This window comes from Alligator sinensis, unplaced genomic scaffold (assembly GCF_000455745.1).
Source record: "Alligator sinensis unplaced genomic scaffold, ASM45574v1 scaffold156_1, whole genome shotgun sequence".
NCBI lineage: Eukaryota > Metazoa > Chordata > Crocodylia > Alligatoridae > Alligator > Alligator sinensis.
In genome coordinates this window covers 5,494,497-5,507,901 of record NW_005841844.1, presented here as the reverse complement: position 1 = coordinate 5,507,901, position 13,405 = coordinate 5,494,497, and the positions used below count along the sequence as shown (strand labels likewise).

At 45.9% G+C, this 13,405-nt stretch overlaps 1 protein-coding gene across 1 annotated transcript in view; it reads left to right on the top strand.

The window, feature by feature from the left end:
* Positions 1-3,973: 3,973 nt before the first annotated feature.
* Positions 3,974-13,405, top strand: part of KCNIP1 (potassium voltage-gated channel interacting protein 1) — a 51,477-nt gene continuing 42,045 nt past the window's right edge. Inside the window, exon 1 of the mRNA XM_006015732.2 lies at positions 3,974-3,989. The gene's annotated coding sequence lies outside the window, so the exon portion shown is untranslated. The remainder of the gene's footprint in view (positions 3,990-13,405) is intronic.

Genomic DNA, 13,405 nt, shown 5'->3' with positions numbered 1-13,405 from the left:
CCGCCGCCACCACCCACCACCCTACACTGCCACCGCTCTGCGTCTGGCTGAAACGTCCACCCTGTGTTGCTGTCACTCCACCTCCGGCTTCCCACCACCCGCCCTTCTCCCCTCCACCCCCCACTGCTCTGCAGCCAGCCGAAAATAGCTGGATTCAATTAACAGGAATTTTAAGATACCCGGCACCCCCCATTCCCCATGCATGCCAGATAACAAGGGTTTTACTGTACAGAACTTAGTTTTTGGGAGGGTCATCTTATAGTCAGGGTTGTCTTAGATTCAAATAAATATGGTATCTGACGCATGGTGAAGACAGGCGCAGCATATGCATTAGAATATTTCTTTCTACATTTCTTTATGTATACAGGAGACATTAGCCCTTCGCGGGGGGATACATTCTAGAGATCCCCATGAATGGGGAAATCCGCGAATACTCAGTATCATAGTACTTAGGGTCAGAAGGGACCTAAACAGATCATCAGGTCCAACCCCAGGCAGGAATGGGTGCCGGGGTCATATCACCTTAGCCAAATATCTGTCTAGCTTCCTCTTGAAGACCCCCAAGGTAGGAGACAGTCCAGAGCCTGGCAGCCCCAACTGTAAAGTAATGTCTCCTGATGTCCAGCCTGAACCATCTCTCTAACAATTTGTGGCCGTTATTCCTAGTAACTCCAGGTGGTGCCTGGGGGAACAGAGCCTACCCCAATTCCTGCGGGGCCCCCGTGAGTTTGTAAACCATCACCAGATCCCCCCTCAGCCTTCTCTTGTGGAAGTTGAATAGGCTCAGGACCTTTAGCCTCTCTTTGTAGGGCCTGCCCCGCTGCCCCTTGACCATATGAATGGCCCTCCTCTGGACCCTCTCAATGCTAGCCACATCCCTCTTGAAGTGAGGCACCCAGAACTGGATGCAGTACTCCAGCTGTGGCCGGACCAATGCCTCAGAGAGCGGAAGGATCACCTCCCTGGACCTGCTTGTGATGCATCTGTAGATGCACGACAAGGTGTGGTTATCCTTACTGACCAGTTCCTTGCATTGGCGGCTCATGTTCATCCTGACTCCAAGATCCCTTTCTGCCACTGTGTTGACAAGAAGGGTGTTCTCCAGCCTATAGGTGTGTTCCTGTTTCCTTCTCCCTAGATGCAGTACCTTGCACTTGTCTGCATTGAATTCCATTGTATTCTCATCTGCCAACCCTGTAATTTGTCTAGATCTAGCTGGATTCTGTCCCTCCCCTCCATTGTGCCCACCTCACCCCACAACTTGGTGTCATCAGTGAATTTGGACAGTGTGCATTCCACACCCACATCCAGATTGCTGATAAAGATGTTGAACAGTACAGGCCCCAGGACCCAGCCCTGGGGGACTCCACTGCCCACATCCCTCCAGGTCAAAAAGAATCCGTACACCACCACTCTCTGGGTGTGACCATCTAGCCAATTTGCCACCCATCTGAATGTGTAGGCATCAGTGGCACAGTCACCAAGTTTTTTTGAGAGAATGTGGTGGGAAACCATGTCAAAGGCCTTCTTAAAGTCCAGGAAGACGACATCCACCCCGACACCCTCATCCAGGGACTTTGTGACCTGATCATAAAAAGAAACCAGGTTAGTCAGGCAGGACCTGTCCTCAATGAACACATGTTGGTTGCCCCTGAGCATTGCATCCCCTGCTGGTCCCTTGCAGATGTGCTCCTTGATAATTTTCTCAAAGGTCTTCCCAAGGACTGAGGTAAGACTGACTGGACTATAATTGCTGGGGTCCTCCTTTCTCCCCTTCTTGTAAATGGGGACCACATTGGCCCTCTTCCAATCCTCTGGTACCTGACCAGTGCCCCACGAGCACTCATAGAGCCGTGCCAAGGGCCCTGCTATGACCCCCGCCAATTCCCTCAACACCCTTGGGTGAAGAGCATCTGGACCTACTGATTTAAACATAGCCAGCCCCTCCAAAATTTCCCTGACCCTAGGCAAGGCGGTGCCTCCCCTGGGTCTGTCCACAATTCTATTGGGGGAGATGGCCTGGTCCCTGTTCAAGAATATGGCAGCAAAGAATTCGTTAAAGAAGTCAGCTATTTCATTTGCCGCAATCACCAGATTGCCAAGCCTATCCTGTAGGGGCCCCATGTTACCCGGTGCCTTCGTCTTACTTCCTATGTATTTGAAAAAAGACTTTTTATTATCCTTAATTCTGGTCGGTAGTCCTAGCTCCATCTCTGCCTTGGCCTTCCTAACAGCCTCCCTGCAGTCCCGAGCACCGCAGGTGTAAAATACTGTACTGCGTTCATGAACGTTGTCTGCCCCCTAGAGCTGGGGGAGCATGGCTGCGCTGGTGGTGGCAGGAGCCCAGCGGTGGGAGCCAGGCGGCAGTGGCAGGAGCCCGACAATGGCAAGTGTGGAGCTCCCACAGACACTGCTGGTGCTGTAACAGTGTCATCATGCTGCACCGCGAATATTCAAAACCGCAAATGTCAACTCCATGAATAGCGAGGGTTTCCTGCAACTCTGACCTGCAGGATTGGCCTCATAGAGAAAGAAAGTGTATGAAAGTATAGGTTGGTGTCTCAGACTGGTAACAGTATCTCTGCCTGTTTCAGATATGTAGTTTATGATACCATGAATGGAGCAGCACCAGCTGAGCAAGTTGCTCTTGTTTATGTGCATAAATAAGGCAGAGGTAACTTCTCTAGTGGTTGCAGACATCAGCAAGGAAGAGATCAGGTGTTAGGTACTAGAGGATGTGGGATGTTGAAAGGTTTTTTTAATGCAATTTTAAGTATTTTGTGGTACAAAGTTAATGAAAACTAAGGAAACGGATGAACCTGGACTGACCCAAAGACAGAAGCTGAACAGTCTGGAGAGAAAGCCAGGAAACTTGTGGGCACGGTTATACTGACACATGATCTAGAGTTCCAGACAACTCTTCACAGATGATTGCAGATCAAACTGTAGCATCCAAATGTCTGAGGTAAAAAATGTGGCTAGAGTGGGCCAGCTCCTAGTCCACCTACTCAGTGCCTACATGTGATTATATTCCCCTCTGCTTGGATCCCTGAAAATCCATTAATGCATCTGTTTCTAACATGCTGTCATCTCAACCTTAAGCTAAATGACAAATATCAGTAAGCAAGAGGAGGAGTACTCACCTGCCTTTGGTATTAATACGTTTTTTTCAAGGATTTGAGCAGGGTAGAACAGTGTCACACTTTGGCATCTTAGTCCGGCACTTAATAGGTAGAATAGGATCCAGCTCAAAATAGGAAACAAACTGCTTTTTTATTTGTTTTTAAACCTCAACAACAACAATCCTAATACTGTTTGCTTTAACTTCATGTACTAATGACTCTTTTTCCCCCAAGATGCACAGAAACTGCAGCATCTTGCTCTATTGCAAGCATCAGCTTTCCCAACACTTGATGTCTCCAGGTGCCTAAGGTTTACTCCAAATCCACTAATCATTTTTCATTTCTAGACACAGAAGTATTCTGACCCAGAGAAGGAAAGAGAAGAAGGGTCACCACTGCAGGAAGGGAGAGACCCTCTGTCCAAACTTATAAAATCGCATGAGGGGTGCTCAGTATCAGAGCTGCTGAAATCACTGCTCCATAGTGTCATGATGCATCCACCCCTCATTGATCTCTCTCACAGAGCATGGCTGCATGACTGACTGCATGTTTTCCATCCTGCAGTGTCCTGTGTTTCACTATCATCTTGTGTCACATAGGGAAGAGGGAGCTCTGACTTCCTTCACTGTCCTTCTGGGTAAGAGAGAAAGGCAGTGCAGTAAAAACCACAGCATCTAAGCAACTGCTGGAAACCATCATACCGTCTCTTGGTAAATGGGAGCCCTAGTCACTTTGCAGGTCCCATGCAGCTTCACTTTAAAGAAATAAAATTTGAGACAAAAGTATATCTGATTTTAATTTTCTTTTGTTACATTTTTTCTTACTTTTTCCTAGACACCGCCCGATGGTATTACCTGTATCAGAGAGGTAAAATTTAAACCAATTTGACTGTCTTAGTCACCTGTCTTTAAAAGGAAGAGGTTTCCTAAGTAAGGAAATGTACAAATTGACTAGCTTTGGTCCCTTTTCCATGTTTGTAGCCAATAAGTCAAAAGGTGGTTGAAAATTACCAAGCTTCCAGGGTAATTTTTGAAATTGGAGAACGAGCGAGCAACATATGTCTAGGTAAGCAGTGCCCTGTGTGTAGTCCCAATTTTGCAGTCTTTCTGTATGCTTTCTGGAGGCAATGTTTTAATACAAAATGGGCTCTGCAGAGTTTGCTGGAGTTTATGAGTTCATTTACTTGCTTCATGAAGTTTAGTTTAGTATGACTGGAAACCCACCAGATTTGTTCAGAGTATATCAGTTCCTTAACTCTTTTTATCCAGCCTTATTTCCAGTTTGGAGTGTGTTCTGTGAAAACATCAGAAGGTTGCTCCTGACCCAGAAGAGCATTTTCAGCAACCCTTTGCCAGCAAAGCAACCACAAAAGGCAATAATTTTCCATATGCTATACTTCTAACAAAGAAAAAGAAATCTTGGAAAATATAACCCTGTGTTCCACTTAATTCATATGATGGAGAGTATATAAGAATATATATGGAAGGCAGAGGAGAGCCCAAAGTCCTGATCTGAGGCCTATTCTGGGTCAACAGGAGTGCACACATTGACCTGTTTTGAGAATACATATTTGAATTATTCTCCTACATATAAAACGTGAAATGTAGAAAAACAAAATGTAATTATTTAAAAATAAAATAAGAATTTGCATGGACCATTGCTGGTCCTAGCCAAGCCATCCCAAAACTGCCCGTATTTGTATGATTGATGCCACTGCATATTTTAATACATACTGAGTGCATCTACACATTGCCCTACGGCAACAATGTTACTGCTCCGTGCTTTAGTGCTTCTTTCTGGAACTACTAAAGCATGGCGCAATACTATGCTGTACATGTGGCACATGGGTATGTTTAGCAGCTACTTCGCTGTGCTATTATGGAGGAGTGCGCCGGTACAGCAAAGTAGCTGCCGGTCATGTGTACATACCCACAGGTGCTATGTCACTGAAATGCATTGCTATAGCCATGTAGCATCACGTGTAGATGCGCCCATTAGCGATATAGCATCACGTGTAGACACGCCCGTTACTGCGCCATCCTGGTGGCGCACAGTTATTTTTAGCAGCTATGTTGCCACAGTGATGCACTATAACAAAGTAGCTCATCAGTACAGTGATGTAGCATCAGCGTCATGGTTTGTGCCCGCTGATGTTACATTGCCATAGTGCATCGCTACAGCAATGCAGTGTCTCATGTAGAACCACCCCCCTTTCCCTGCAGCTGGTTTTAATCAAGGGTTTTACAGGCATCATAGCCTTGCTAAGCTTAACTCTATGTATAATTAAATAAAATATTTCTGATTTAGTGGGGAAAATAGAACTAAAATGATCTTTAATGATTCTAGAAAAATGGACGGGTATGGGAGGATGTTATGGCCAACATAGAAATAAAAAAGAAATAGTATCTGTGATATGAAAATTGATCTCGCCAACCAGGCAATAATACTATTAATTTATTTATTAAGTATTAAAATACAGTTCAGCTTTAAGTAAATGTGTTTAAGAATTTGATATTTCAATAAGTACTCAGTATACTTTTTTAAAATATAATTTGCAAAGATGAAATTCAACTTTATTTTTCCAGGCTGTGTAGCATTCCAACTCGCCTTTAAACCTTCTCAGCCTGGAAAATACCGTGGTCTGTTGACTTTACTGAGAGCAAAACCAGTTTTGCCATGATCTAATCCCTCAAGCACACCTAATTATAAGTGTCTGAAGAATCATCTCTTTCAAAAACTAATGCCAAGTTCTCCCTTATTACTGGGCTTACTACTGTTAAGATTCTGTTAAGAGCCTTAATTTCAATGAGGTCACAGGCATTAATAAACTTTGGTGGCTAGTATGAATGGTAGTATATGGGGCTCTTAATCTGAAGGTTCTTTACAGAGGAAGGTATAACTATCTACATTTTACTGGGAAGTGGGAGGGGGAATAAACTGAAATGAGCTGACCAAGATCATATACTTAGGTGGTTGGTAAAGGTGGAAATAAAACTCCTAGTTCCCTGTCTAGTAATTTATGAACAGAACCTTGCCTAATGAATAGGCTCAAGTTCTAAATTACTTTCCTTGAAACGTGCATAAACTTATTTTTCCCCATAGACAAAATATATCTTTGTTTCCAAATAGAATTCAGGTCTAGAAATGCTAGCCAGGTTCCTGTCTTGGTATTAATTTCAAGCCAGATATGTACTAGAGTTAATTTCTTTCTTGAAGTCCTTCTTCCCAAATTATAGTGAATCCTTTTTTAATAAAAGTAGGATGCACTCTGGTAATTCTCACCTATAATTTAAAATCTTTCGCTCTAGCTATAAAATTATCCAGTCCATCTAATATTTGTCAGGTTTACAATTAATGGTGGGCAGTGTAGCTATATTTTATAGCTTTAATTTTTGTTACAAGAAAAATGTATTTTTATAAGATAAATATTATAAAGAACTGCAAAACTACTTTGTCTAGTGCTGAAATTGCTATCCTTGGAACATAGATTGTGTAAGTAAAAGGATGCTTTCTCTTGTAACCTAGTCATGAAAAGGTATAAGAACCGTACCAAGCTCAAGACTTCCTTTCTTTCCCCACCCCTCAAGGATAAGACCCATCTATCTTGCAGGAAATATACCCATAATATTAAATATTATCAAGAGACTTACTTTATGTACAGTTCTATATGATGGTAATAAATGTGGCAATGACTAATTGATCATTATACTGTCCAAAAGACAAGCTGATCAATAGATGTGATTAGACTAATCACTATCTGTATCATGTCTACAATATAATATCTACTAAGCTTTTATAAACTTGCTACAAACATAACCTTAAAAAATAATCGCTTATGATATTACAATTTAGTTTTATCAGAGTAAATTCATTCAGCCAGCCCTGATCCAGTGTTTCAAAGAAAGATAGCCTATTCTGGGTGCATCTACATGTGCAATTAGTGCTATATGGTTTTACAGTGCAGTAACCCTGCCTTGGGCAAGCATTTACATGTGCAGCCACTTGAGAGCAGATTTTCTCCTCATGGCACTAGCCTGCTCCCAGCCTCCTCTGGCCCTTGTGCCACCCACCCTGCAGCATCTAGGGGGAGCTGGAGGTTCTGGCCACATCTGCCTGGGGCCAGTGACCCTCTTTAAAAGCCACCCCTGCGGGGTGCTCCCTGGCCACCTATGTTTCTGTCTCAAATCAGTCTGCAGCATGCTGGCACAGCCCTCTATAACTCTGTTGCCAGAGCCTGTGCCCACTGTGTGATGGCTGCTCTACCCCCAGGCCCCAGGAGCAACAAGCTGTGCCCCAGGCTGGCGCTTGCCACCCTGCTTGCCACTGTGCTCACTGTGCTTCACCACAACAGTGATCATCACCTGGCCCAAGTCAGTCTTGGCCTTGCCTGCTCCCCCATGCTGTGCAGCCACGTAGCCAGCCTCATCGTGGTATCCAAGGCTCCCTGCTACTGCCCTGCTTCTGACCAGCTATTGGGATGCCACCTAGACCCCAGCAGGGATGCCAACGATGCACACATGGATGCTGCCACCGGTGTCATCCATAAGCCCCTGGAGCTCCAGCCCTGCCACCTGTGGGTCCACCTGGTCAGCCAGGTGTGGTGGCTGCACATTGTCCACAGCACCTCAGATGATGAGCAGTGGCTAGAGTCCCTTCAGATGACCCAGACCACCTTCCAGGAGCTCTTCAACCACCTGTGCCCACACCTGGAGTGGCAGGCCACCACCATGCAGCTGCCTCTCCCTGAGGAGACCTGGCTGGCAATTACCCTGCTCAAGATGGCCACACCCGCCAGCCTGTGCTGTGTTGGCCACCTCTTCAGTGTGGACAAGGTGACAACTGAGGAGGCCATCCTGAAGGTCTGCAGTGTCCTCCAGGACGTGCTGGGGCATACCGTGCTGTGGATGCGCACAACCCCCTGAAGGTGGTGGCAGGGTTCCACACCCTGGGTTTCCCCCAGTGCATCAGGGCCCTGGACAGGACCCACATCCCCATTATCTGCCTCCTCCATGGTAACCACCTACTACTATTCACTCCATCATATTGTAGGCCATTGTTGACCACCACAGTGCCTTCACCAACATAAGTGCTGGCTGGGCAGGCAGCATCCATGATGCTTACATGTTCTTGAACTCTTCCCTTCCACCCCTGGTGGAGAGTGGCTGCTTCATGCTGGGGTACCTGACCTCCAGCTGACCACCACCCTTCATCATCACGGACTCCACCTACCTGCTGCTTTCCTGGCTCATGCAGCCCTATACCAGCCAGCTGGACCCCTGCCAGGCACATTTCAACAGATGCTAGTGGAGTGTGCCTTTAGCCACCTGAAGGGATGCTCGTGCACCCTCACTACCCATCTCAAGGTTGCAGAGCTCAACATCACTTGGGTCATCATTGCAGCCTGCGTGCTGCATAACACCTGTGAGGCCTGGGGAAGCTATTCCATGAGGCGTGGGTAGAGGAGGTTCAGTGGGTGGAGGAAGCCTGTTGCGAACACCAGCTGCAGTGGCAGCAATGGCAATGCTTCCTCTCCCTTTCCTCCCCCACCCCGATGGAGGCCCCCAGCGCACCACACACACAGCAGTGGGGGCCAAAGCACCCAGTGCAAGAGGCACTGGCAGACCACCTGCTCCTGCACTCCCCATGGTAGGCCCCCAGGCCAGCTGGCCATGTGCCCCAGCCACACCACACACTCCCTCACCACACTCACTGCAGACAGTTTTCTCAAAATTGCTTTATTCCCCTTCACAAACACAGAATCCATTCCCACCTCCCTCCCCTCTTCTCTCCTGAATCACAGAGCCCCTCCACCAACCACCACACCCATCACCAATAAAGCACCCTCTTCCACTTTAATGCAGACTATGTACAGTGTGCTCTGTGTACCCTCCCAGAGGGGAAGCAGGCTGGGGATGCAGCAGGGGCCACCCATGGGGCCAGGTCAGGTCTGCCCCACAGGTCCCTGACCCACTGAAGACCCCGCCCGCTACCCTTGCTCCAGGGTGCTCACTGCCAAATGGTTCCAGATGGTGGCAGTGGGTACAGCATAGCACAGGCCAGTGGAGTGGGGCTGCCCCTAACAGCTGTGGCCCCATTACAGCTCTGATTGGCCCTGCCACCAGCTGTGCCCACTGCAGATCCCAGAGCCCTCCAGCCCATGCACTCAAGCACTTTGTTGCACCAACCACCACCATTTGGAACCATATGGGTGGTGAGTACCCAGGAGCAGTGGGACAAGGGTGGCAGGGCAGGGATTGCAGTGGGCCGGGGATTCATGTGGGGGCAGCAGGCAGGTGGCAGCTCCTCCCACTTCCCCTCCTCCTCTTCCTCTCCCTCCCCTTTTCCATCCTGCTTGCTCTGCTTGTCACCAGGCTTCTCATCCCCTCCCTTCCCCAAAACCCATGAAATCAGACCCAGGGGCCACACAGGGACCATGAAATTGTTGGATCCCTCATTCCCAACCTGCAGCCCCCTGCCCTCCCCCAGCCCTGCCAGAAGCGGCTACCAGCTGCCCCCAGGCCCCAGACCCCCAGCCCTGCCACAGCCTCCAGGTCCTACTTACCCCAAAGCTGTCAGGAGGCAAAGTGAGTCTGAGCCAGCTCTGGCTGGTCTCAGATTCTCATGCCCTACCCTTGCCCCTTCTCCCACTCCCTCTCCAGACACAGACAGGGCTTAGGGTTTCGCGCCCTTTTTGCAAGCAGCTTGTAGCAGGCTAGAACTCTGCCAGCCTGTGGATAGCTGTTTGTAAAAGGGAAAACCCATGGTTTCCCACTTCAAAGAGGAAAATTTCCCATGTTTTTCTCCTTTAAAGGTGAAAATCACATTTTTATGCAGGAAATGGAAAACCCAGATCCCTGCTTTTGAGGAATCAACAATTGGTTAAATACTTAAACTTGCGTATAGTGTTAAGACACTTTTGGAATTAAAGGCTTGTGATTTAGTTAGCATGTGCAGTGTCCTAGTAAGAACCCTTTTCTGTGCCTGTCCCATACTGTGCCTTCACAAAATGGCTACATGGCTACTTGATGCATTTAGTTATTTTGTCCAGGGAGTTATGCCAGGGGTGAATTTGTCTTTGTTTAAATAATGTCATACTGGTAGCAAAGGAGCCATGTATGTTTGTTCTCTTCCTCTCTCTCTCATGCTTTGGTTCTGTGGCTTCTATAATCACACTTCCAGTTTGAAGTCTTTTTTCACTGAAGTTCCTTTCAGATAGCTTTCAGAGGAGGCAAATGCTCATACTCTTATGATTTAATGCAGTGTCTTCTGTAGAGCTTCTTTCTGTCACTGTATATTTGTGAGACCACTAGAAGACATAAATACAGAGGACTGCAGTTCCTTCAGTATTCAGTTAACACTCAGCCCCATGACTCAAGTCTTCAGCCTCAGTCAACTTGAAGAGATCAAGCCAGCTAAAATGTCTACCATGAAACTGCTTTGAAGACTGATGTATTTTGTAACTAACCCTTTTAGCAGAATGAATCTATGCCTCTAAAAGTCCTTTGGACTCCTAAGTACCTCTTTGATTTCTGTGCAGGAGCAACATTTCAATCTGCTTTTTATCTGCGGTTTCCCAGGAATTCATGGCCTTGTATTACTAATTTAGGCTTGTTTACAGCCAACCTGGCCATGTCCATGTTACATTACTGCAAGACAGGCTCCCTGGGTCTTCTGCTGAAAAGTATTCTGTAGCTTCAGTTGTTACAGAAGGCAATGGCCTCCATTCTTAGTGAAATGGACAGGTGTCAGCATCTGTGCTCCATTAACTGTGCTGGCTCCCATCTACTTCCCAGTACTTGTTCTGATGTGCAAGGCCAACTGGCATGAGACCAAGATACTTTGAGAGATTTCCCTTAGTTTTTGTATTATGACCACTGAAGCACTTCTGCTGCTGGTCCCTAAATGTGTGTTTTTTGTAGACCAGAAAATGAGCTATTTGCAGAAGCTGTCAGCAGTGGTAGATCCATCTGCAGCTTTGCAAAGGTTTAGTGACTTTGGTTTGCACAAAATAGCTTTGTTGAAGGTTTTGCTTGATCAGAGGCAACCTCTGTCATTTGATTTGGATGCTTATAGCAAGAGAAACAGGAGCACTTTATGTTGTCTGTTGTGGGCAGTTACATTTATTTGAGACTAATGTGTGTAATATGCAAGATCTCACATTTGAGGAAAAAGTATTCAAATAATATTAGATTTTTTTCATAAATATACTATTGGGATTGCATATGGAGTTAGTCTGAATTCTGCTACATATGCTGCATGTGTATTGATTTTTGGCTGGAGGAAGTTGACAGGTCTGCCTGTTCTGGGTGTTTTTATCCAGAGCATTAATTTAGTATCTATTATTACAGTTTTCAATTAAATAAGCAGAGGGGCTTTGAAGATTTAATCCCAGCAGGTCTTTAATCCTAGCCATTACCTTATTTCATGCTGAAATATTCCCTGCACTCCTAGTTATGGTGCTAGTAAATTATTGAATGTAATAATTCTGTGCGCCAGATACTGAACATCCTGGTAACTGTTGTTTAGCCTGGGAATATGCAGCATGTGTCTGATGTGTATTATACTACATTATGTCTTTAAAAGAAAGCTGGTGAAAAATTGTGTCCTTGCTAACATGAACCCTAAATTCCAGTGAAACTGAAAGCACTGCAGGCACAGGGCAGGGGAGATGAAATATTTTAAATTAATAGAATTTTTGCCCTTGACCTCAGTGGGAACAAGATTGGGTTGTTCTTGCAGGTCTCAAGTATAAATAGTAAAACTGATGAGCACTTGGAAAACTCTCTCTTTTCCCCAGTGATGAACTGCTCTGTTTTGTCAGTGTGTACAGCTGTACCTTTAGGCTGACAACTTGAAGTTACCTTGGCATTTACATGCAAAAGATGAAATTACTCTGCTCTCCTAGAGGAGGTTCACAGACACAAAAATTCCATTTGGTGCAGTTTACAATAGTGCACCTCACTTTCAGAGATTCATTTTCAAGGGACTTGAGATACAGAAGTACTCAAAAGTAACAAAAGTATTAGAATAAATATAAGGAATTGTATATGATCTCAGAGAAAACCGACTCTGTTGAATAGCATATGCGTTTAGTTGAAATATTGAGCTACTTTAATGAGAATGCAGTAGCTCCAAACAGCAAAAGCAACAGAATGCAGTATTTTCTTTCTGGTAGTAATCCATAAAACATTCATGTTCATGCAAAAAATTTAAGGTTGCTGTAAAGTGAGGTCAGCCTTTGATTTGCAAAATGCCTCTATTGGATGTGATAAGCACAGAGATAGAATATTTTCTCACAAAATAAGTAATACAAATTATCATCTGGGCTGAGATTAAGTAAAAAAATCTCTCCAACCTCATCCACCAGCCCCAACTTGCCCAACATGTCCCAACCCATTCAGAACTCTCAGAAATGCAGATGATATGCTCAGCCACATGACCTAGAGATCAGCAATCTCTGGCTCCTTGACATTAAAAGGAAAACTAATTTGACCCTGTTCCTAATCCCTTCTCTTTTAACCAGGTTGCTCGTAGCTTGAGCACCTTTAATAATTTTACCTACTACATCATGGGATGAGGAGAAATGTGGCCTTTCAAGTTGCCAGGATTCAGAAAGTTATATATCCAAGAGAAAAACCTGGTATGATTAATTCCTAAGCAGAAGTGAGACAATCATTCTTAAAGTAGGAACAAGCATTCATTTCCATTACTAGAAATCTTGGTGGGAAAAGGGAGTAGAAGTGATCCAGCCTGCAGCTGCCCCTGTTTCACGTGCCTTCCCCAGATCTGGGTGATCCTGGTCTGGGGAAGGCGTGGGGAGCAGCAGCTGCTCTACTCTTCCTGGTGCCCAGATGGAGTGGAGCAGTGGGGAGAGGTCCCTGTACCTTCCCCAGACCAGGATGTCCCTGGCTGGGGGGAGGATGTCTGGGGATCACTGCCCAACTGCTGCCCCTCTTCCCTCCCTTTCCCTTCCAGTCTGTGGGTCTATGGGAATGGAGGGAGCAGCAGAGCAATGCTCCCCATGCTTTCTCTAAACCAGTCTCCTGGTCACTGGAAGGCTTCCCCCATTTTAGATATCTCTGTACGATTATCTGTTGGGGGACAACTTTCAAACTAGCTGTAACGAAGATTTCACTAAATTGTGAATTGCTCACCCAATTTCATATGTCTTCACTTAGGCAAGAGAAGAACCAGACTCCAAGATAAAAACTGTCAGGGCATGAACAACTGGTGCCTCCCGAGACTGTGGGGGCACCATACTGGCAGGGACCACCCGCAGCCAC